This window comes from Macaca fascicularis, chromosome 15 (genome assembly GCF_037993035.2).
Source record: "Macaca fascicularis isolate 582-1 chromosome 15, T2T-MFA8v1.1".
In the NCBI taxonomy this organism is placed as follows: Eukaryota; Metazoa; Chordata; class Mammalia; order Primates; family Cercopithecidae; genus Macaca; species Macaca fascicularis.
In genome coordinates, this window is record NC_088389.1 from 112,786,745 (window position 1) to 112,813,793 (window position 27,049).

A 27,049-nucleotide genomic window follows, 5' to 3' on the forward strand; every position below is an offset into this window, starting at 1 on the left:
TATTTCTTGGTAAATATGAAATGCAAATTACTTTTGGTTTTACGTCTGTCTGTGGATTATTATAATATGGAACACCTATTATATTTTCTATTTACGTCTCTCCACCTTATCTATGCATTTTTAACACTCTGGATGGGCTGTGACCAGTATTTCCCATTTCGTGTGTCAGGGTGGTTATAAGTGCCTGTATCATATTACACCGCCCAAACTGTGGACTTTCTGTTCAGAGGGACAAGCAAGCATAATGATATCCATCTGGGAGGGAGCTTAAAATAGTGCCCATGCGTCATTTTGCAGTTAGGAATCTGGATATGGCTAATGGGGTGTTATCAATCAGGAGATAAAATTAAAATCCTACGTTAGGAACCGCTCCTGCCAGAAAGAGTGGATTTTGTAACAGCTGTTTTCTATTAGACACTATTGTGTTCTTAGCAGCAAATTATATAGATTGGAAACGTACGGCTAACAGTTCCTCCAAGTGAGGTTGTAAATGAGCCTGTTGTCCTCTGAACAAAGATATTGCAGGGCAAGAAGAGGAAGCTCTGAGAACAGCCTTGGTGGACTTAGTGAGGCAGTTTCTCCTCCTCTTGGAGACTAAATAGCTCCCTCAGAGGGAATAAATATATTTTTTGCTATTCTAGTGTGGGGAAGCGACCTTTTGAACTCTGAAAGAGATGGTATTAAATCTTTTACCTGTCTAGTGTCTCCTAACAGCCTGCTTTTGATTGGATCCAGAATTCATTAAATCTTAAGAGGGAAGAAATTAGCTGGGGGTTGGGGAGAGGGAGGAGAAAGAGAGAAAGCATGGCACTCAGTAAGCACCAAGTGTCTCAGCTCCAAATGAAGATAAGTTGTTTGAAATGAACAGCTAAGAGCCAGTCCGTGCATTCTCCTGCTTATTGCGGCTCAGTAAATTAAACTTAGTATGCTCAAAGGCTGGCTCCATACTGATGTTCTTGCCTTATGGAAAATAACATGCTCCCTCCTGCTTTTTTTTCTGTCTCTAACAGATGACAGTAATAATGAGGACTAAAATCACTCAAGTCAGCGTATGAAAGGGAACTGTCTATTTAAAAAAAAATAAAAAGACATCTCTTGGTACCATCTGCTGAGGTACAATAATGTTTTGTAACAGGTTTTGGAAAGCACATTAAAAGCCTTCATCTGTGCTTGTCCTTTCCAGTTAGTCAAGATATAGTTGTGTCTTTCCTGTCTGATGTGGATTCTTGAATCATGTAATTATTTCTAATTTATCTCTAAAATTAAGCGTCTCAAATACAATTTTAATTGGGATTTCATTAGGTACTTATTATATCATGTGTCAGATGATAGTTGATTATTCTGAGCATGGATAGAAAATTTGAAAAATATAGTGGGAGAATGATGGGTACCTCTGAAAGCTGATGGTGCTCAATAAATATGTCTTAAAAATAATCAGTTGATATATAATTAACATAAGTAATTACTGCAATTAAACTCTATTTATGGAACCTTGCTGTGTTGTTTCCCATCGTAAGCTTAAACATGATTGTTGTTCTTTTGCTCAAATAAAATTAATGTAATAAGAGAAAAACATAATAAACATAGGCCTGCATAAGAGAGAGATGAAAACCTTTTCTCTTCATTAGAGAGAGATGGCATAAAGGAAAAGGTGTAGGAGGCTTTAAAAATACTCTTTTTACCTAAATGAATTAGGAACATGCAATGCACAGTGTGAAGCAACAGAACTAGTAGGTAGGATAAAGGTGTGTGGAGCTGGGTGAGGGAAGAACACAGTGCTCATCAGAACGACCCAACACTGAGAAACTAGGACGGTGATTCTGGCCACAGATTCCGTCAGCATGTGGTTGTGTTTTAATTTGTGTCTATATCCTCAGCACTTAGGTTAGTGGCTGGCTATAAGTATTAAAAAAATACATGCTGCATGATTAAGATTGGGTCAAGTGACAATTAACATGAATGGTTTACAGAAGGATGATGGAAAAACAAATTAAGGAAAAAAAAAAATCAACAGACTCAAGTAAATGTGTTCCCTTGATCAAAATAAGCATTCCTGACTTCTGAGAAAGAAGGGATAACAGGCATCAGACTTTCCCTCCCACCTGAATCACCTTAACAAAATAACAGATGAAATATATGGAACAATGGTTTCAAGATACTGAACATCGAGCAATAAAGGACAATTTCCTGAGAAATGGGAAGCAGATGAAAAGAGCCATATGATTACCCTAGCCTACTGCCTGGAGAGAGTTTCCAGATTGTAGCATGTGTGGGGGAACTCATGTGGAGCTGTTTTCTTGAGTTAAGGAGACAAAGCTGGAAGTCTGGGGAGATGAAAGTAGCTAGAGTTTGTCGGGCAAGGGACTATAGAGGAGAGATCTGCATAGAGAAAGAACTTCAGAGATCTGCAGAGGTCTCCCTTGAAGCTTTAGCTGAATAATGATCAGTACATGCTATTAGGGAAACTTCCTGAGGCCATGGAAAGAACCAGCTGAGAGAATTAGAAAGAATAATCACCGAACACACACAGAGCTGGGAATAGTTCCTGTTCTTACCAGCTAGAGTAGAAAAGCTGACAAGAGAAAGTCATCAGGTGGAGTGTTCAGAAGACTTTAAACTCAGTAATCTGACAAAATTAGCTGTAGCCTAAAACATTGCCCTGTTCCCACCTACCAAAGCTTAAAAGAAAGACACAAAAGGATCAAATTATTTCCAATCAACTGTGTTTCAGACCAAAGCTCAAGAATATGGATAGGGATATACAATTATCTAGCACCTAAGAATGTAAAATTCACAATGTTTGGCATTCAATTAAAAGTTACTAAACATGCAAAGAAGCAGGAAAATTGATCCATAAGGAATAGAAAAATCAGTCAAGAAGCCCAACTTTTTTATTGTAGAATGAGGAGGGAGGCGAGTCCTCTTTCCCCAAAACATGGCCCTTGAAATCAGTCAAAGTAAAAAACAAATTGAAAAGCATTTGTTTATGAAAAACTACTGAACTCCAGATAAAAACACTGGGAATCTATCACGTTATTGACTGGACCTTTTTCCCTTCTTGCCAGCTTGATTAATAGGGTAGTTCTACTGCGTGTGGCAAGCTATGAAAGCCAGAAGCTTTGTTGCCAGAACAGATTCACTTGATTTTGTACGAAAGATGAAAAACTCACTTTCAAAAGCATTCTCAGTAAAAGTACTGATCTTGGAAGGAAGCATATCAGGAAGGCTAGCAGCTTCTCATCTGAGCTGTCAACCCAGTTTGAGCAAGCACCAGACCAATGAGCCAAGTAGAAATAAAACAGGGAGATCCTAGCTATAAGACAGCCTTAGAGAGAATGGATACTTTTTCTGTACGTTCTTCTAACTTCATGGTACATGTAGATGGGAGACCATCAAGAGCTCAATCTGTCTACATATCCTTGGCTCATTGGGAGGCTATCGAGTTGATCCACAAGAACCCAGCAGAAAATAAATGCTGGAGTAAGACTGAAAGTTCTTAAACTTTGAATGAACCCACACATAGATCCAGTGATTAACAGTATAGGGTTTATTGTCAAAGAGTTTGATTAAAACCACTGATGAATCATTGGCTGACTATTAAGCTAAACAGACACAGGGATGACCTCAAGAAAGCCAAGCTTAAAAATAAGAAACAAGACAAATTACTGAGCAGACACACCGGGGGCCACATGTGATAGGGGAAACAATTCTACAGATTTACAGTGATAAGTTTCTAAAACAAAAACACAGCAACTCTAACTCTTGGGGAAAATATAAGAATCTAGAATTACTATAATATTATCTAAAATATCGAATTTTCAATAAAAATAATAAAACATGCAAAGCAACGACAAGGCGAAACATACCTGGGGAAAAAAAGCAGTCAACAGAAACCGAGTGGGTCCAGATTTTGGATTTAACAGAGAAGGATTTCAAAGAAGCCATTTTAAAGGTGTTCAAAGAACTAAAGGAAGCCATGTTTTAACAACTAAAGGAGAAGTATGATGACAACTACTTAGCAATTAGAGTATATTAAAAAAGAGAGATACAAAGTGTCAAAAATAAATATATGGAAGATTCTGGAGTTGAAAAGTACAATAAAGAAAGATTTATTGAAGGAGCTCAGTAGAAGATTTGAAAAAAAAATCAGGAAACTTCAAAAAAGTCAGTAGAAATTATCCAGTTTGAAGAACAGAGAGAATAAAGATTGAAGAAAAATGAACAGAGCCTTGGAGACCTCTAGGTCAATAGCAAGTTTATCAGTATACATATAATGGAAGTCCCAGGTGGATAGGAGAGAAAGAATGAAATAGAACATTTTTAGAAGTAATGACAGAAATCTTCCAAAATTTAATGAAAAACATGACTCTACAGATTCAAGAATCTCAACAAACCCCAAGTAGGATAAATAGAAAGATTCACACATAGTCATATCATAGTCAGACTGAAACACAAAGATAGAAGGAGTCTTGAAAGCAGCAAGAACAAAAAGACTCACCAAGTACAGGAGAACCTCAATAAGATTAACAATTTCTTATCATAAATAATGAACGACGGAAGGCAGCGAAATACATATTCAAAATACCAAAAGAAAGTAACTCTCAACTAAGAATTCTATATTCTAGGAAAACTGTTTTTCAGAAATGAAAGTGAAAAAAGACATTCTCATATAAACAAAGGCTGAAATAATTTTTTACTAACAGATTTGTCTTACAAGAAATACTAAAGAAAATCTTTTAGTCTGAAAAACATTAGATAGTAACTGAAATCCATGTATTTGGCCGGGCACGGTGGCTCAGGCCTGTAATCCCAGCACTTTGGGAGGCCGAGGTGGGTGGATCACGAGGTCAAGAGATAAGACCATTCTGGTCAACATGGTGAAACCCCATCTCTACTAAAAGTACAAAAAAAAATTAGCTGGGCGTGGTGGCACTTGCCTGTAGTCCTAGCTACTCGTGAGGCTGAGGCAGGAGAATTGCTTGAACCCGGGAGGCGGAGGTTGCAGTGAGCTGAGATGGCGCCACTGCACTCCAGCCTGGCCACAGAGCGAGACTCCATCTCAAAAAAAAAAAAAAAAAAAGAAATACATGTATTTATTTACAAGAATAAAAAGCACTGGAAATGGCTAACTATATGGATAAATACAAAAGACTACATAAATATTTTTCTCTTAAATTTTTAAAAAGGTGTTATAATATATAAAGGTATATAAATTATATATTATATATAAATATATAAGGTATATATATAATAATTGTAACTATTGTTGAGCTTATAACGTACATAGATGTAACATATATGACAATAATGGCACAAAGAGAGGATACAGGACAGTTTCTATATTTTACCAGAATTAAGTTGGTATAAGTTTCAAATAGATTATGATTACTTAAAATGCATATTGTAATCCTTACATCAGTCACTAAGAAAATAACTGAAGTTATATAATAAAAATATTAACTGAGGGACTTCTGCAAAAGATGGAGAGACAGGGACTACATTTACTCTACTGCCTAAAATAACCAAGAAAAAAACCCACTCAAACAAAATATGTGAAATGATGATTCTCAAGATGTAGGACACATGAAAGAGAAATTATAAGGGAATATGAGAAACTTTTAAGAATAATGGATATGTTAGTTACCCTGCTTGTCATGATTGTTTCACATGTATGTACATATTCCCAACCTTATCAAGCTGTATGCTTTAAATACATGGCATATATTATATGTCAATAATATTTAAATAAAACTGTTGAAACCATTTCTGTAAATCATGGGTCCATGAACTTAAAACATACACATGTGTAATACACAGAATTTTTCGGAAGAGGGGTTATAGAAGTAACTCATTTTAACCTGGAATTCTCCTTATGGAATAATTCTCTAGATTTGGAAGCAATGTGGAAAATATTTTTTAAAATAGATTATTTGAAAGATGCAAAAATGTAGATTCAGTTTTTATGCCTGTAAGTTTACCCTTTAAATTTAAGTATACGTTGAAAAAATCACAGAATACAATTTGAAAATAAAAACTATGTAATAACTCCACTGGCTTTCTGAAAAATAAACTTCTCTCAGACTCATGTAATTTCCTTTTTCAACAGAATAATATATGCAGGAAGAAGGAAGGGCTGATGTATTGTAACATACTTCAGGTAAGAGTTTGTACTGGCTGTGGTAGTTGAGGTTGGGGAGTAGTTTCAAGAAGGATATGAAGAAAAAGAATTTCCATGACATAGTAATTAATGATAGTCCCAGTGGTCAAAGAGAAGGAATCAAAGGTTTCTGACATTTCTATCTTGGATGACTGGGTAGGTGTGGTATCATGAGGTGAGATGAGGATTAGAGGAACAGGGATTGGAGAGAGGAAAGGGGATGATTTGGTCTTAAGCATAATAGATATTTTCTTTTGCATTACATATTTGAGAAATATATAAGCACGGGTTTCTCATGTCTCTCTCCTGAAGCTGTTCATTCATTAAAAACTGTCTTTATGCATTAAAGCATGTTACGCCACATCCTGAAAACAGTATTCTCTTCTATAGCAATAATGGAAATTGAACTCAAGGATGAATTGTCTGGAGGCTTTAGGAATCAATCAGTTAGCATATATTTACTGAGATCTTTTCTATGCTGGAAATAGTGTCAGCTTCAGAACAATGAACAAGATAGATAACGTTGCTACCTTCATGGACCCTTTTCCTGGGGACATGGAAACTGCAGAAGCATTATTCTGCATGTCAGAATGGAACATTTCAGCCCTTGTTTTTACAGTCACTGTTAGAAATGGAGACAAGTAGTTTGGAGGCAAGAGCCAGGAATACAGAATTGAGGCGCTTCCTGTGGTCAAGAATTTAACTCACTGGGGCATATGACAGCTCTGATTCTACTTCACTCAGCCTTAAAGTTTGCTTCATTAAACTCAGGAAAATGTCTACATTTCCTAATTACAGAAAGCAGGAGAGAGTATGTGAAAATTCTGGGTACATTGAGCCTTTTCTTTAGAATCAAATTATGGCATAAGTGCCACCACAAAGCCAGGCTATAGTTACAGCAATTACAGTGACAGTTCTTTGAAAGGCAGAATGAATGTGGTATTCTTTGATTCTCTGCAATAAGATCTCCCTCCACATTACAGACTTGATATTTGTTTGGTATGAATGGTATTGATGTTAAATTTGTGCTAGAAAACCATCTTGAATTTGTGAGATACCCAGTTCTAAAGTGGCCTTTTCCTGAGGCCTTCTTGAATTTCATTTAGTAAACATTCACTCATGCTTCTTATTCTTGGGGGAGAAAGGTGATGGTATCATTAAAAATAATACAATACTTATTGCTCTATTAGTAGATTTGATAGCACTGGTGGGAATTATTACAACATTTCTTTTGCATATTTTTGATTCAATAATTTAAAAAGTAAACCATTAAATTGCTTTAAATAGATTTAATCTAGAATTTAAATTAGATAAAACAGGCTTTAATTATTAAGTGATAACTAATTATTTCAAAGATACTTTGGTTGCTTTAAGAATGGTTGCATATGATTACCAAAAATTAGTCAGCCCACACTAAATCTTGAAAACAATATATTAGCTTTGAGTTTATCAGTGCTTTTTACAGCTGCCCTGAATTTAAAGGCATTTAAATAAATGAGATTCTTTTGAAGATCTGAATACTTTAAAACCATAGTGATATTTGGCAGCAGTGAGAGGGTCACATATACGTATTATTTTGAGAGTTAATTTAGGGTAAGCTTTGAGATTTAGGTCACAAGTTTGAACCACAGTCACCTTCATAATGACCGATGTTTAATACCATCTGAGAACTACTCTTGAAATGATTGAATGGTCTCAGAGTAACTTTTATAATTATTTCTTACCTATTTTTTAAGTAAAATATTCTATCTGAAAATTGTTAAAGGCTGACTTAATTTTTCTCACTCTTTGAAGATCACAACTGTAACTTATGGAAAGACAGAAGAAATAAAAATGATTTATTTCTTACCTGGGAAAGAAATGTAAATACCACAGTTATTCAGCCCAACTTTTAAAGTTTGATGTTTTATTTTGTTGTCCTTTGCTTTTAGTTAGAGGGAGGTCATATTAATAAAATCTGCTTGTAGAGGAGGGAAATACACCTAATTTTTTTTCAGTAAATGTTATCATTTTGTTATGGTTTGGATGTGTGTCCCCTCCAAATCTTACACGGAAATGTGATCCCTAATGTTGGAGATGGGGACTAGTAGGAGGTGTTTGGATCATGGGGGCAGATCTCTCATGAATGGCTTGGTCCTGTCCTCATGGTAATGAGTTAGTTCTCTATTAGTTCACAAGACAGCTGGCTGTTTTAAAAGGAGCCTGACACTTCTCTTTCTTGCTTTCTCCCACCATGTAATATGCTGGCTCCTCCTCTACCTTCTGCTATGATTGTAAGTTTCCTGAGGCCCTCACCCAAAACAGATGCTGACACCACACTTCCTGTACAGCCTGCAGAACCATAAGCCAAAATAAACCTCTTCTCTTTATAAATTACCCAGTCTGAGGTATTATTTTATAGCAATGCAAAACAGACCTGTACATATTTCATCCCAGGCTCTTTGAAATTTGGAGATCTAAGGGTGCACGTGTATAGCCAAGAAATCTTTTAGAGCTTTGCCTATTATTTGAACCAGAGTTGGCACCTGAGTAATTTGAGACTTTCTAATTATCGACAGAGGCCAGGCACGGTGGCTCACACCTGTAATCTTAGCACTTTGGGAGGCCGAGGTGGGTGGATCACTTGAGATCAGGAGTTTGAGACCAGCCTGGCTAACATAGTGAAACCTGTCTCTACTAAAAATACAAAAAAAAAAAAAATTAACCAGGCATGGTGGTGCATGCTTGTAATCCCTTCACGGGCCCTTTTCCTGGGACCATGCAGGAGGCTGAGGCAGGAAGATGGCTTGAACCTGGGAGGTGGAGGTTGCAGTGAGCCGAGATCATGCCACTGCACTCCAGCCTGGGCGACAGAGCGAGACTCCATTTCCAAACAAAGAAACAAAAACAAAACAAAGCAAAACATAAAAACTGTTGACAGAAAAAAAGAAATCTTTGGGCATAGCTAACATAGCTACACCAAGTAGGGTAGCCACTTATGGCTACATGGGTTGTTCACAGAATAATCCAAGGAGAGCCATTCACACAGACTAAGAATGGCACTCCTTTCTTAGAGTTGTTCATTGCTGTCAAATGTTCAGCCTCCACAAAGATAAACCCAGTAATTCTTAGAAGTTTTCATTTTAGCTTTTGTTTCATTTCTGTTTATTTTTCTCTTTCTTTTTTTTTTTTTTTTGAGGCGGAGTCTTGCTGTGTCGCCCAGGCTGGAGTGCAGTGGCGCGATCTCGGCTCACTGCAAGCTCCACCTCCTGGGTTCACGCCATTCTCCTGCCTCAGCCTCCCGAGTAGCTGGGACTACAGGTGCCCACCACCACGCCCGGCTAATTTTTTATATTTTTAGTAGAGACGCGGTTTAACCGTGGTCTCCATCTCCTGACCTGTTGATCCGCCGCCTCAGCCTCCCAAAGTGCTGGGATTACAGGTGTGAGCCACCGCGCCCAGCCTCATTTCTGTTTATTTTTCTATACCTTATTCAGAGAGTCACAATCCTTTTACTTAGCATTATCACACACCAATTATTTGCATCCCCATTGCTTCATTAGATCTGATTTTGGTTTTTCACACAACGGCTGAGGTAGTGAGAATACCTTTTGCCTGCTAAAGCATTTACACACACGAGCATGAGTGCACTTGTGCACAGACACACCTACCCTGAAGAGAATGTTAGTGTTTCTGTAACAAACGTTAACGTTTAAAGCAATGTTTTATTCCTATAGAACTGTTTTGTTTTCTTCCTTCTATTCTTTTTCTCTCCTGGTGACTAAGAAATGTATGATAACTAAATAGTGAAATATTGATTTGAAATCTTTATATGTGTTATATGGACAAAGTCATAAAAATGGAATTTAAGAAATATTGACCTACACTTAACCTTTTTTTCTTTTGCTATGCTTACATTCCTAGTGTTTAAAGTTGCAGCTTCCCAAATTAGCATATTACATTTCATCTGGAGTCTCTTTTGAAACTGTTGGTTTCTAAAGCTTCTTTTACAGATGTAGCATTAAAATGATTTTATAATTGCATAATTCATTTGCCTCTAAATAAGGAACTTTTGTGTATACATTGAGTGATTATTTGTCTGTATGTGCAGTTACAAAAGATACAAACCTAGAGAAAAATGCATGAAATTCTTTATTGTCAATTTCAGTCAGTTCTCAGAACTTGAAACCCATTCAGAGAGTCTATCTCTTTGCACTTTCCCACTGTCAATTTTCTGTATAGATTCCTCACATAAACTGTAAATTTGGTTGTTCTCATAATGATTGGTTTGGTCTTTTATGCCATAATTTTTGTTATTCCTTTTTCTATTTGTCTACGGTTATAGGTAGTACTTTTCTTCTTTTCCTGCCTATAAGTTAGAGGTTTACCTTTTGAGACTCAAAAGAAATCACACTTGTGTCCTTTTTCAATCTTCTTTAAATACATCCATACTCCTTTGTGTTTTATGATTCATTCACCAGTGCTTCCAATAGATATTAATGCAATTCAGCAAAACCACTCTCTTAGGTTTGCTGAGTTCATCTTTGGATTCATGCTTTTATCAACCGGGAGAGTTGACTGTAATGCAGTGCTTGATCTATATGGAATGGCACCAGGCTTTCTGGAGAGTGCAGTTTCTAGAAATCATGTATGTATGTGTGGTTGACTAAGGCAAGTCAATAACATCACAACTTAAACATAAAGAGCAGCATGAGCTCTGAAAAGGCATTATGACTGTAATTCATGTTAGTTATCATGTTTAGTATATTATTACTATGAAATTTACTGGTATAGAATGTATTTGAGAGAAATTCACTGGCCAGACTTGATATCCCAATAACATAATGAGGGAAGAATTTGAGTAAGTTAAGGAAAGATGTTCACATTAGAGCAGGAGTCCAGCTTGTAATCGCAGCTTCAGCCACACCAGGACTTTCTTTCTAATCCTTTGTCCCTCTGTCTCTTGAATATCCCTGTTACAAGCTAGTTGTTGGAGATAATTTAAGCTGTGGCAGCCGGATTTGTGTAAGTGGGGACAACAGGCTAAATTGGGGAAAGCTGAAGGTTGTGCTTTTGCAAACCGTTGTCTCTCGTAAAACTCTCTATTACAGACATTTCCTTTAACTTATAATCCTTTATCTCCTATTGCCTCCAAGGTGGCTCTATGTGGATAAATGATGCCATCTCAAATTCAGAATGTTGAAAATCATTCACTGTGCTCTTTCTGCAGTTGACTTTTCCTTGACTTCACTATTTCTATTAATGATGTAATAATTGTTTTTCCCAGGAACTGAACATTAAAACCTCTCACATGTAACTCCTCTCTTTTTCAGTCATGATATCTAACCCCCTTCTACTGCATACTTCACATTTCTTTGCCAGTGCTTTGTTTCTGGCCTTTAATACTTCTCACGTTAACCAGTTCAGTAGTTAGATCAGGAATATCAGCACTCACTCGCCTATTTCCTTTACAATCCATAATATACACGTAGGTAGATTAACCTTCTTTACTAAAACATGGCTATTGCCATGGCACCACCTTGTTCAAAAGCATTTAAAGATTTACAATTGCCTACCAAATTAAGTGTTAGGTCTCTAGTCTTGCATTATAGATTCCAAGATAAAACTGCAGCTTATCCTTCTAGTTATATTTCTTCCCTATATTAACCCTGTCTTCAGCTAAAACAGACACATTTGAGGGGCTGTGTGATTGGTTATGTGGGAACAATAAGGAGACGGATGGTGAGGAAATGGAGGGAGAAACTAGATCCAGAATATAATCAAGTTTATGTAATCATATGAGTTCATTTTTATTCATCATCTACTAAATACAGGGCACTGTGTGTCAGCAAATGCTATGTGATAAGAGAACATAAACGAATATAAGGTCGATTTTTCTGCCCATGAAGAATTTGTATTTTCACTAATGATACAAGATTGCATGAAATATTAAGCGATAATAAAACATTTAAATTGACAACAAGAAGAGATGTCACAATGCAAAACATAATTGCTTGCCTGATGAATTTTACAATTTCTATAAATTTTAAAGGACATAGAGATTAGACCGAGTGAGCTTTATGGAACAGATGGGATTTGAATGTTTCAGAGGCAGGATGTTTTGATTTGAGTGCAGGGTGATAATAGAGATTGGTAAGATAAAGCAGGAGAGGCAGGTAGGGGCTCCTCCTGATAACTATATATGGAGCAATTGCTTTTCAGCTAGTTGCATGGTCATGAAGGGGATCCAGAGTGGGAACCAGGCCCTGCCCTGTGGAGGAAGACCCAGGTGAGATTAGTAGTTTGCTGAGGAGATATAATTAGGAATTCACGAGAGAAACTTAAAGCAGAAAGGTTAGAGGAAAGAACTGAAATCTGGACCTTGATATTTGCTTTTATATCCCGCATTGAATCTTTCTGTAAATTCCATTGACTCTTTCTTCAAAAGATGTACCCAAATACTTTCTCCCCTATTTCCTAGTCCAAGCCAACATTATTTCTTACCTGGGCTATTGCAATAGAGCCAATATGGCCTCTGTCCTTTTATTCTCACCTCCACTTCTACTCCCACTAAGCCATGGTCTGTTACCACATTTGGCAGTCTCAGTTTACTTTCCAAAAGAGAGATCTTTCTAGTCTAGAACACTCAGGATGATTCCTCATCTCGCTAAGAATAAAAGCCCAAGTCCTTAGCAGGGTCCGCAGGGCTCCACCAGATCTAGTCCCCAGCTACCTTTTTACCTATCGCATTTCCTACAGGTCTCTACCTTGTTCACTCTCTGCCTGCCACATTGGTTCCTGGTTTCTTTTTTTTCTTTTTCTTTCTTTCCTTTTTTTTTTTTTTTTTTTTTTTTGAGATGGAGTCTCGCTCTGCTGCCCAGGCTGGAGTGCAGTGGTGCCATCTCAGCTCACTGCAAGTTCCGTCTCCCGGGTTCACGCCATTCTCCGGCCTCAGCCTCCTGAGTAGCTGAGACTACAGGCACCTGCCACGACGCCTGGCTAAATTTTTTGTATTTTTAGTAGAGATGGGGTTTCACCATGTCAACCAGGATGGTCTCCATCTCCTGACCTCATGTTCCACCTGCCTTAACCTCCCAAAGCATGTTCTTCCTCAGGGCTTTGACACGTGGCTGCCTGCAGTGCTCTTCTCTCAGTTACCTGTTTTGCTCTTTCTCTCAATCCTTCAGATATTCCATGATCTTCCGTCAGACCTTCATGCCCACCAGGCCATCACTTTCTACTCTCTTACCCTGTTTTAATTCCGCCCGCCCCCCTCCACATACACAGTGCTCCTACTTCTCCATATCCTCTCCAGCACCTGTTGTTTCCTGACTTTTTAATGATTGCCATTCTAACTGGCGTGAGATGGTATCTCATTTGATTTGCATTTCTCTAATGACCAGTGATGATGAGCTTTTTTTCATATATTTTTTGGCCACATAAATGTCTTCTTTTGAGAAGTATGTGTTCATATCCTTCACTCACTTTTTGATGGGGTTGTTTGTTTTTTCAAGTTCTGGGATACATGTGCAGAACATGCAGTTTTTTTACATAGGTATACACGTGCCTTGGTGGTTTGCTGCACCCATCAACCCATCACCTACATTAGGTATTTCTCCTAATGCTATCCCTCCCCTTGCTCCCCATGCCCCGACAGGTCCCAGTGTGTGATATTCCCTTCCTTGTGTCCATATGTTCTCATTGTTCAACTCCCACTTATGAGTGAGAACATGTGGTGTTTGGTTTTCTGTTCCTGTGTGTGTTTGCTGAGAATGATGGTTTCCAGCTTCATCTATGTCCCTAAAAATGACATGAACTCATCTTTTTTTATGGCTGCATAGTATTCCATGGTGTATATGTGCTACTTTTCTTTATCCAGTCTATCATTGATAGGCATTTGGGTTGGTACCAAGTCTTTGCTATTGTATATGTGCCATATTTTCTTTATCCAGTCTATCATTGATGGGATTTGGTTTGGTACCAAGTCTTTGCTATTGTGAATAGTGCTGCAATAAACATACCTGTGCATGTGTCTTTATAATAGAATGGTTTATAATTCTTTGGGTATACACCCAGTAATAGGATTGCTGGGTCAAATGGTATTTCTAGTTCTAGATCCTTGAGGAATTGCCACACTGTCTTCCACAATGGTTCAACTAATTTACACTCCAACGTGTAAAAACGTTCCTATTTCTCCACATCCTCTCCAGCATCAGTTGTTTCCTGACTTTTTAATGATCGCCGTTCTAACTGGCGTGAGACGGTATCTCATTGTGGTTTTGATTTGTATTTCTCTAATGACCAGTGATGATGAGCTTCTTTTCATATGTTTTTTTGGCCACATAAATGTCTTCTTTTGAGAAGTATGTGTTCATAGCCTTCACTCACTTTTTGATGGGGTTGTTTGTTTTTTCATGCAAATTTGTTTAAGTTCCTTGTAGATTCTGGAGATTAGCCCTTTGTCAGATGGATAGTTTGCAAAATTTTTCTCCCATTCTGTAGGTTGCCTGTTCACTCTAATGGTAGTTTCTTTTGCTGTGCAGAAGCTCTTTAGTTTAATTAGGTCCCATTTGTCAATTTTGGCTTTTGTTGCTATTGCTTTTGGTGTTTTAGTCATGAAGTCTTTGCCCATGCCTATGTACTGAATGGTATTGCCTAGGTTTTCTTCTAGGGTTTTTATGGGTTTTTGTCTTACATTTAAGTCTTTAATCTATCTCGAGTTAATTTTTGTATAAGGTGTAAGGAAGGGGTCCAGCTTCAGCTTTCTGCATATGGCTAGCCAGTTTTCCCAACACCAATTATTAAATAGGGAATCCTTTCCCCATTGCTTGTTTTTGTCAGGCTTGTCAAAGATCAGGTGGTCGTAGATGTGTGGCATTATTTCTGAGGCCTTTGTTCTGCTCCATTGGTCTATATATCTGTTTTGGTACCAGTACCATGCTATTTTGGTTAGTGTAGCCTTGTAGTCTAAAGTCAGGTAGTGTCATGCCTCCAGCTTTGTTCTTTTTGCTTAGGATCGTCTGGGCTATATGGGCTCTTTTTTGGTTCCATATGAAATTTAAAGTAGTTTTTTCCAATTCTGTGAAGAAAGTCAATGATGGTAGCTTGATGGGGATAGCATTGAATCTATAAATTAGTGTGGGCAGTATGGCCATTTTCACCATGTTGGTTCTTCCTAGCCATAACGATGGAATGTTTTTCCATTTGTTTGTGTCCTCTCTTATTTCCTTGAGCAGTGGTTTGTAGTTCTCCTTGAAGAGGTCCTTCACATCCCTTGTAAGTTGTATTCGTAGGAATAGTTTAGTATTACTTAAGAATCACAAGAAAGATCATAGGACTGTTAGACTTTTCATGCAAAAGTCAAGGGAAAGATGACTTCTACTAACTAGGTTTAAAGAGGTATCAGGAGACAAAAATAATGATGATTTCAGGAATGCCCTCCATTAGCCCTGTAAGCTCATTGTGCTGGTGAAAACTCTCTTTCCTTAGCAGAAGGTAAGCCCCAAGAGAGCAGAATTCTTTACGGTCTTACTCACCAGTTTCCATGGCTGCTGCATTTGTGCAGATTGTGTGCTACATAATGGCACCACAATTCAAGAGGATGTGATTCAAATCACAGACATCATAGATGTGCATGTTTACTGCCAAAATTATTCAGCAAAGACAGTACAACACCTTCTTTTAATAAAATTAGGATATACAATGATTTTCCAACAGATATAAGTAAAATACCTTAAGGAAGTGAATTCTTAAAAAATATCTCCCAAGCTAATGATCGCCTGATATCTAGAGCCTTGAAAATTTCCTGACATATAGTATACACTCAATAAATATTTCTGAATGAATGAATAAAAATTTCCTACTAATTACTTTTCTATGAATCTTTATATTAATGTGATGACTAATATTTTTTAAAGCTCCAGAATTATTATATACCAATGAAGAAATTTGCAAAGTAGCTAGTAACATAATTAATATACAGAAATCAGTAGTCAGTAGACAAATGGAACAGATTAGAGACCCCTGAAATAAAACTACACATCTACAACCAAGTGATCTTCGACAAAGCCAACAAAAATAAACAATGGAGAAAGGATACTCTATTCAATAAATTGTGCTGGGAAAACTGGCTAGCCATATGCAGAAGAGTGAAACTGTACTCCTACTTCTAACTATATAAAAATTAACTCAAGATGGATTAAAGATTCAAGATGGATGTCACAATCTCAAATTATAAAAATCCTAGAAGAAAATGTAGGAAGTACTCTTCTAGATATTGGCCTAGGCAAATAATTTATGACAAGTTCTCAAAAGCAAATGCAACAAAAAGAGAAATTGACAAGTGGGACCTAATTAAGCTAAAGAGCTTCTGTCCAGCAAAATAAACTATCAGCAGTATAAACAGACAACCTACAGAATGAGAGAAAATATCTGCAAAGTATACATCTGTAAAAGGACTAATACCCAGAATCTGTAAGGAACTTAAACAGATCAACAAGCAAAAACCAAATAGCCCCATTACAAAGTGGGCAAAGGACATGAGCAGACACTTCTCAAAAGAATATATATAAGTAGTGGCCAGCAAACATATGAAAAAATGCTCAACATTACTAATCATCAGAGAAATACAAATTAAAACCACGATGAGATGCCATCTCACATCATTCAGAATGGTTATTATTAAAAAGTAAAAAATAACAGATGCTGGTGAGGTTGCAGAGAAAAAGGAATGCTTATATACTGTTGGTGGGAATGCAAATTAGTTCAGCCACTGTGAAAAGCAATTTGGAGATTCCTCAAAAAACTAAAAATAGAACTACCATTTGATCCAGGAATCCCATTACTGGTTATATGCTCAAAGGAAAATAAATCGTTCTACCAAAAAGACACTTGTACTCATATGTTTATTACAGCACTATTCACAATAGCAAAGACATGGAATCAACTCAGGTGCCCATCAGTGGTGCACCGGATAAAGAAGATGTGGTGTGTATACATCACAGAATACTATGTGGCCATAAAAAAGATCAGCATTGTGTTCTTTGCAGCAACATGGATACAGCTGGAGGCCATTATCTTAAACAAATTAACACAGAAACAGAAAACCAAATAACTCATGTTCTCATTTATAAGTGGGGGCTAAACATTGGGTACACAAGGACATAAAGATGGGAACAATAAACATGAGGGATTCCAAAAAAGGGGAGGGAGGGAAGTAGGACAAGGGTTGAAAAACTACCTATCTGGTACTATATTCACCACTTGGCTGATGGGATCATTAGAAACCGAATTTTCAGCATTATGCATTACACCTGTGTTACAAACTTGCACATGTACCCCCGAATCGAAAATTAAACTAAATAAATAAAATTTAGAAAGAAAGACAATAAGCATGGGAAATCTTCCTTGAAGGAAATGTAAAAGGGTAATTGTTATGGGTTGGATTGTGCTACCCCCACCCCTATTCATATGTTGAAGTCCTTATCCCAAGTACCTCAGACTATGACTTATTTGGAAATGGGGTCATTGAAGATGTAATTAGAGAAGATGAAGTTATACTGGATAGGGTGGACTCCTTATCCAATATGACTGATGGCCTTATGAAAAGGGGAAATTTGGGGACAGACTGACAGAGAAGGAGAATGCCATGTGAAGATGAAGGCAGAGACTGAGGTCATGCTTCCACAAGCCAAGGAATGCCAAAGATTGCTAGCAAATCTCCAGAAGCTAGGAGAGAAGGATGGAACATATTCTTGCTCAGAGTCATCAGAAGGAACCAACCTGTTAATACCCTGATTTCAGACTTCTAGTCTCCAGAACTGTGAAAGGATATGAGACAATATAATTCCATTGTTTAAGCCAACCAGTTTGTGATACTTTGTTATAGCAGCCCTAGCAAACTAATGCAGTAATAATACATGATACAGAGTGACTTTAGATTGAGGGGTCAGGGAAGGGCTCTTGGAGAAGCTGACATTTAGGTGAGACTGGAACAATGAGAAAAAATCAGCCTTGGAAGACCCTGGGACAGGTATTCATTCAGAGGGAAAAAGAGGAGGGGAGTTGGGAGTCTTGTTACTGGTGGACTGGATAAATGACTTTTTTTTTTTTAACTGAATAAACATTTATTGACAAGTATTTTGGAAGAGTTAACACAGACTCAAACAGTAACCATGTTACCCCCAGAGAGTAACTTGAACCTTTTGGTGTTTCTGTGATAGGTCAGCGTGTGTCTCTTTTGATAGTTCCACATACCCAAGTATATAGAACTGAATTCAGTAGCTATTTTTTAATAGTATAAAATTTCAATTCAGTACCAAAATGGCAATTTGAGGGATTTCTGTTTTCTACTTTTCAATTAATTGCTTTGTACAAATAGCAAGCACAGTGCCATGTGTCTAAGACCTCTGGTAGTTAGAGCTGGAAAGGAACAAGGGAGATTATTGCAGTTTACAAGGGAACAGTCAAGAAATATGGAGGAGTTAAATCAGGGATCACTAAGAAGAATGAAGACCCAGGAGTAGAACTCACTTTTTCTAATCCCAGTTGCATGCAATTTCTGCTGGTCCTGCAACAGCCTCCTCCAGAATCTTCGTGGGCAGTGAATATATTTTTGTTGATGTGAGAACATCAAAACAGTGCCTTGATTTGGAAAATATAAAGCAAAGGGGAAAAGGCAGTTTCTGGTAAATGGAAGTAATTCTCAGCAAGCAATTCTTATCCAGTTAGCGCTAAGGAATTTTGTTCATGTAGTGAGAATGAAAACACATTGAAACAAATAACCCAAGTTTTCCATAGCAGTTCCAGAAGACGAGGATATGGCTTGTTATTAATATTCTCCACTTGATTGTTCCTTTCTGTTCTGCTGGAGATGAAAGTGCCCTGTGGTCCTACTCAAGCAGTTGTTCATTAATCTCCAGACAGGGCTGGAGGAGCAATTGGAGGAGCCTAGCAGGCTGGACACACATGGAGCATTGGTGAGAAGCCCATGAACATGCCAGCCAAAGAGTGAGGCAGGCAAAGCTCCCCTTTCATACCCTCTTTGTTTCCTTTTCTGCAGATATCTCTTCTAAGAAGGAAATTTATTTTTAATGATGACTACCATGTATATTCACATTGAATTCTCACAACATAGCTGGTACTTAAGTATTTTTATGTCCAGTTTTCTGAATTGAACCTTGGGATTCAGAGGTTATGTCACTTACTTTATGGGGCATCATAAACTTAGCATAAAGTTTGTTTAAAATGTGGACTATTTGATCCAGTCTGGTCTGGATTCAAATCCCAGCCTCATCCCTTACTAGCTGTGGGAAATTGGGCAAGTTACTTATAACTTTCTATAGCTTGGCTGGGTGCAGTGGCTCACGCCTGCAGTCCCCGCACTTTGGGAGGCCGAGGTGGGAAGATAATGAGGTCAGGAATTCGAGACCAGCCTGGCTAACATGGTGAAACCCCGTCTCTACTAAAAATACAAAAAGAACTAGCCGGGCGTGGTGGCAGGCACCTGAAGTCCCAGCTACTCAGGAGGCTGAGGCAGGAGAATGGCTTGAACCTGGGAAGCGGAGGCTGCGGTGAGCTGAGATCGTGCCACTGCACTCCAGCCTGGGCGACAGAGGAAGACTCTGTCTCAAAAAAACAAAAAACAAAAAACAAACAACAACAACAACAACAAACAACAAAAAAACACCTTTCTGTAGCTCAGTTTTCCTATCTGTAAAAGGAGATAATAATACCAATAGTTCTTTTGTCCTAGCATTGTTGGGAGGAGTAAATGTATCACTATATGTAGTGGTATTTGGAACACTGCCTGACAAATGATGATGAAGTAGGAGGAGCGTGAACTCAGGCCTGTTTGACTTTAAGCCTCCAGTGCTCTTTCTACTGTGCATAAGCTACATCTCTTTTCAGAAGGCCAGCTTCCCTCATGACACCTGACTATTCTTCAGACATTTGCCTCCCTTCCCTCCCACCATAAGTTACCTCCCCTGAATGCCAGTTCTTCTGGAACTACCAGGTGTTGGATTACTTAACCTGATGACTCACTGTAGGCTGGGATGTTACTGAGTGCTCCTGGCTTGATGGTGTGCTTTTTATTATGCTGGTGGTTTGGGTTGCGCAGGCTTGGAATGGGTTGTCTTAGAGGTTAAACAGCAACTGGTCAAGAGAGTGGACAGAGGATCCATGAACTGGGCAAGAGTTGCCTCTACTTTTCTATGTAAAGGGAAGACCAGTGCAGGAAGTACAGTCATTGCAGCAAATTCTAGATGACAGATCTTTGTGCCAGCAGGCCTTTACTAAACTCTCAAATATCTCACCATTTGTTAAAGGCCTTCCTTACTTGTGTGTAGGCCAGCCAGATCTGGGGGCAGCAAGTCATCTGAATCAAAGCTGGTCACCCCAGAATCTTTGTAGAAACTGATTGACTATTTTGATAGTCTTTCTGTGACTGAAACCATGTAAGATTTTCATTCAAAGATTCACATAATTTGGCGTTTGTTTTCTCAAGCTAAACTAATTATTTTAAAATTTATCTCAATCTATACCACAAGACTAGATGCTTGAATGATGGTTTGCCAAATAAGCAATTTCTTATTCAAAAGTTTGTTTCTGCCTAAACCTTTTTAGGCTGGAGAGGATTTTGAATGCAAACCCAGCCTGACCTCCTGATGATGCAAAGAGGGTGCCCTGAAAGAAAAATTTTGGCAAGAATCAGAAAAGAAAACAAACCAATTTAGACTATCTTCTACTGCTAACAACTGAACTAAACTGAAGTAAGAAGGGAGGCAGGCTAAAAGGCTGCACATCTTTTAAGGAAACAAAGCGTGTGTGTTGTGTGTGTGTGTGTGTGTGTGTGTGTGTGTTTGTGTGTATACACACTTTATTTCTGTTGACAGATGGGTCTTAGCTACCAAACTTGGAAGAAATGTAGGCAGTAAATCAGTTTTCCCATTTTATGACAGACTTTATCATGAAAGATGATTCTAAATGTAAACACAGTGGGTAAAATGCCACTTAGAGGGAATTTAATAAACATACTAATTTAGACCTCAGCAAGAGAGCACCTAAATATCAAGCATAATGATATACCAGAAATCAAATATTCAGGATATCTATTTTAATCTAAGAGGAAACAGAACTCTTTATCCTAATCTTGCTGTAAAGCCTTTGGCTTCCTAAAGTATGTGATCTTGTTAAATTAAAGGATTAAAGTGAATGCATCCTTACTTTGGTATGTACTTACAACTAAATAAATAACATGCTTGTTATGACTGCAAACAAAATGAATTAAGTGAAACAAGACAGACAGCATGGACTTGCTGATGTCTTTGTTTTTGACAGCCTCTAATCCTGGAAACAGGAAGATGTTGAGATGAATAAACATTCTTTGTCTTTGTGAGCTCCCAAGTGGTTAAGTCTATGCCCAGAGTCGTGCTAAGGAGTTCAGAAACTGTCACATCTAGAGACCTTGCATATGTATAAAGGAAATCTCTCCTTTCCATTGTCTTCTCTGTATCCTGCTTATCTGAAAATCCACTAATGCTTTAGCATTTGGGGCTCTTAAATAGAGTAAGGGGCGGGGGAGGGAGAAGAAAAATTCCTCGTGAGACTCTTTTGAAGAATTGTCCCCCTTGAATAGCGGTCCCAGTTTAGTCTCCATCAGCTGTCACTGAACCTTTCAAACAAAAACAGACCCAGTGCTTCCCATGAAACCTCATTTTCAGCAGCATTTAGCCCAGGGCCCACAGATGTGTGTCCCCTTTCTAAATGGAACGCTGTCCTCAGCCAAATATGTCAGCAGTTAAAAAGCCCACGAACACACCACAAATATTTGTTTATTAGGCATCAAAATGTGAAGTGGGCTACAAAACTGAGGGCTAGATTATTAAGACCAGATTGAAAAGTGCTGTGGTGGTGCCTGGGTAAATATCACTAGTGGTACAATACTGAAAAGATTGGGAAGTCATCAACCAGCCCTTCAGAACTGAAACACATGATTTAACCACAAGCTGTACTTTATGAAATCTTAAACTGTAACACAAAGAGTGACCTAATTTAATCCATGTGGGCTACATGTTTGATGTCAACAGACTTTCCTTTTAAACAGCTCAGAGAATGCAACAGGGTCTTTAGTATTTAATAAAATCTGGACTGTTTCCTGCTAAGTCACTTATCTTGAGGGATTAATTATTTTTACATTATGATTGATATTCCACGGATTTTATGGGTTTTCCATACCTTTTTATGCATGTCCTTTTTGAAAGGGACAATTAACCATAAATCTTAAAACATTAGTCTCCTGCAGGTGTAATGGATGTGTAAGTAGGTCCTGAGGCAGACAGTGCTGCTCTCGCTGACGGGCTTCTGAGAGACACAGAATGAAGACAATAGTTGCTGTCAGAAGTACTATACATGATGCTTGCTTCATACAGAGGCTACTTGTGAACTTAACATGACAGATATGCACATATAGAAAAGTGCTTTCTAAACGACTCTTCTTAAAACAGTTTGATAATGCTTGTGGGCTGGAACTTCCCCGTAGTTTAGGTCCACAACATGTTTTTTACCAGAGTAACGTTCTGGCAACATGATTATAAGTTGTTTCTTCTACCAGGTAGACATCTAGTTAGCTGTTGACCTTTTTTCTTTAATATTATGATCACTAGCCTTAAATATTCAAGATGAGCACATTTCACAGCTGTATATGAGCCTTTTTTATTCTTTTTTGAGATGGAGTTTCACTCTTGTTGCTGAGACTGGAGTGCAGTGGTGCAATCTTGACTGACTGCAACCTCTGCCTCCTGGGTTCAAGTGATTCTCCTGCCTCAGCCTCCCAAGTAGCTTGGACTACAGGTGCGTGCCACCACACCCAGCTAATTTTTGTATTTTTTTTTTTAGTAGAGATGGGGGTTTCACCATGTTGGCCAGGATGGTCTCGATCTCTTGACCTTGTGATCCTCCCGCCTTGGCCTCCCAAAGTGCTGGGATTACAGGTGTGAGCCACCTCACCCGGCCCCTATATGAGCCTTTGTAAAAGGCCCAGTGGGACTAAAATTTCTAGTGTCAGTCCATCAAGAATAGTTGAAAATGATACAGTGTCTGCCTTCAAGTAGCCCTGAGGATCTCTAGGTTGATAAAAGCAGGGATAAAATAACTAGATTTTTTTTTTTTTAAAGGTAAGTAGGGGAACACTCAGGCCTGTGCCCCATCCCTAGCCATACTCAATCTTGTAGAACTTTGCTGCTCAACCTGATTGTCTGTAGACCCCAGCATCAACATCAACAGAGGATAGGTTAGAAATGCAGACAGCTGCCTTTCCTAGACCCTACTGAATCAAAATCTACATTTTAACAGAAACCCTAGGTGATTCATAGGCACAATTTAAGTTCAAGAGGCACTGCTTTAGAGGGCTTTGGGCGTGGTTTTAGGAGGTCATAACTAGTTGGGTTGATCCTTTAGAAAGTACCAAAGAGAAGGAAAATTTTCTTTGTTGGATATTGTCTTAGTCTGTTTTGTGTTGCTCCAAAAGAATACCTGAGACTGGGTAATTTATAAAGAAAAGACATTATTTAGCTTATAGTTTTCCTAGCTGAGAAGTTCAAGGGCATGGCCTTGGCTTCTGGTGAGGGATTTCATGCTGCTTCACAGCATGGTGGAGAAGGTCAAAGGCGAAGCAGAGAGGTGAAAAGGGGGATAAACCTGAGGGGCATCCTAGCTTTATAGCAGGATTATTATTATTATTCCTGAGGGAACTCATTCATCCCCATGAGAACTAATCCAGTATTTTAGTAGTGAGAACACACTCACTGTACCATAAGAGCAGAACCAAGCCATTCCTGAGGGATGCACTCCCTTAATCCAAACACCTCCCACTAAGCTCACCTCCTAACACCTTCACACTGGGGATCAGATTTCAACATGAGATTTGGTGGGGACAAGCCATTCATATCCAAGCCATAGCATTTTGACGTAACCCTGGAACATTAGAACAGATAAATTACTATCAGGTTTTGAGGTATTAAAAAAACTATATTTCGAATTAAGTAGTATAGGATGGTGTCCAGTACTGAACATGAACAAGAAAAGCCACTTTTTTTTTTTTTCTGTATTCCTCTGAAAATGCCTGAGGCTGAGTACAGTAAGAAAGGAAGTAGGGTGAGCCCATTCTTGCTTCAGTTTTATTACAGCTTTAAAGTTGAACTCTGCTTTTCAATTTTGAATTTGAACATTCAAATATTTTGGACTAGCAGAGCCATCATAATTTTAAGTTTTTCCTTTAAAAGAAAATAAGAGGAGTTTTTTTTTCCCCCCAGGGGCAGACCTTTAACATCTTAAAAATACTTTGGCTAATAGTATATAAAAACACACATTCTACATACTGGAGGAAATTTAATGTTCAAACCAAATTACAATATATTATTATTTGTATTCACTCTGACATTTATCATGTATAATAAAAGGAAATGCATCCTCATCAGGTATCTTTCATTTTTAACTTATCAAAAATAAATTCACAAAGTAAAACATTTAAGGAGTAAAAGAGGTATACAATGAAAAAAACCAAAAAGAGTCTTTTTTTTCCTACCACTTCAGGCTCCTCTTCCAATACTGAACAAATAATTATAGTTAACAATCTGTTTTCAATATCTTTCCAGAGAAGTTTTAAAATTTTGCACACCCTCATGTATCTTTCTCTCTCAATCTTTTTCTGATTTTAATGTTTTTAAAATTTGCACAATGGAATTATATCACACAGATTTTATAGTATCTTGCTTTTTTCACATAATTTGTTTTTCAGAACTTCTGTGTTACCATTTACATATATGTGTCATTAAAAAAACTTTTTATTTGGAAATAATTTCAAACTCACAGAAAAGTTGCAAGAAGAAGACTGGTACATTATACCCTTGCCTAGATTCACATATTTGATAACATTCTTCCCTATCTGATTTATGATTTGGGTTCTGTCATCTCCTTCTTCTTTCTGTGTCCCACTTTGTTTCTTTGTCTTTCTCTCTCTCTCTCTCTCTCTCTCTCTCTCTGTGTGTGTGTGTGTGTGTGTGTGTGTATGGAAGGGTATATATTTTTTATCTGAATCATTTGAGAGTAAATTGCCTACATTATGGCACTTTGTCCCTAAATATTTCAGTGTATATTTTCTAAAAAACAGGGAAATTCTCTTACATTGCCATTATGTTATCAACTTCAGTAAATTTGACATTGATACAATACTTTAATCTATTATCTGTATTTCAGTTTTAGCAATTGGCCCAACAATGACTTTTCCTAGTGTTTGTTTTCCTCCAGTATGAAATTAAGTGTAGGACCAGGTATTACATTGAGTTGCCATGCCTTTTTAGTTAGCTTTACACAGGAATATTAATTTGGCCTTTCTTTGTTCCTCGTCTATCCCTATCCACACATTTTAAAATAGAAAATTCCTTCTTATTGATTTGTCTGATGTTTCCTTAGGATTAGGTTTAGAATCTACTCCTTGGGCCGGTTGCGGTGGCGCATGCCTGTAATCCCAGCGCTTTGGGAGGACAAGGCGGGTGGATCATGAGGTCGGGAGATGGAGACCATCCTGGCTAACATGGTGAAACCCCATCTCTACTAAAAATACAAAAAAATTAGCCGGGTGTGGTGGTGGGCACCTGTAGTCCCAGCTACTTGGGAGGCTGAGGCAGGAGAATGGCGTGAACCCGGGAGGCGGAGATTATAGTGAGCCGAGATGGCGCCACTGCACTCCAGCCTGGGCGACAGAGCGAGACTCTGTCTCAAAAAAACAAAACAAACAAAAAAAGGAATCTGTACTCCTTGCACTTAATACTATATAACTGACATGCCCTTTTCAAGATATTGCATCTGCAAACACGTGATGTCCTTATGTTAATTTTAATTATTCATCAAAGGGTTATCCATTTTTTCTACTATATGTTAATAGTTTCCACTTTCTCCTTTGCAATTAATAAGCTTTCTGTCGGGAGATAGTTTAAGGCCATACAATCCTGTTGCTCATTAAAGTTTCCCCCTCAGTTTGGCTTTCTTTGACCATTCTTGCCTGAAATAATCTTTAGTATGATAGTTGCAAAAGGATGACCTTCTGTCTTCAACACTCACTCAACATTTAGCTGTTACACTTGGCATTCTACTATAATCAAGAGCCACCCCTTCTCCCTTAATTAATTTGCATAGTCTCTTTTTTCCCCCTGATTAGAATTCATTATTGAACTCAGTTTGGCCCTCCAATTTTCCCAGAATTGACTAATGAGTGATCTTTCAACTGACTCCTCTGTCCTTCTGTCATGTTCCAATCATTTTTTGTTTTGTTTTTGAGCACTTTTCTATTTTCTCATGTAACAAGATGTTCTAGGATAATCTTGTATTTACCCCAGCCTTGGAATCAGTCACTTCCCAAAGAACCCTGATTGTTTTTAGTGAAGAATAAGGTTAGAGACCAACCTTAAGGTCTGAGAAGTAGGTGTGCTTATTTCCACTGGGGTGCCTTCCATTCATGAGATGAATCCCAGTTCGTTGTGATGTATAAAATAGACTTTATTTTTTAGTGCAGTTTTAGGTTCACAGCAAAATTAAGTGGAAAGTACAGAGAGTTCCCATATACCATAGCCCCCCAACCAGTCTCCTCTAGTATCAATATCCAGCACCTGAGTGGTACATTTGTTACAATCAATGAACTTACACTGACACATCATTATCATCCAAAGGCTTTAGTTCAAATTAGTGTTGTTCATTCTGTGGGCTTTGACAAAATGTACAGTGACATGTATCCACCACTATCGTATAATACCAAATAGTTTCATTGCCCTAAAAAAATATTCTGTGCTCTGTCTATTCATCCCTCCCTTTATTCTAACCCCTGACAACCACTTATCTTTTTATTGTCTCCATACTTTT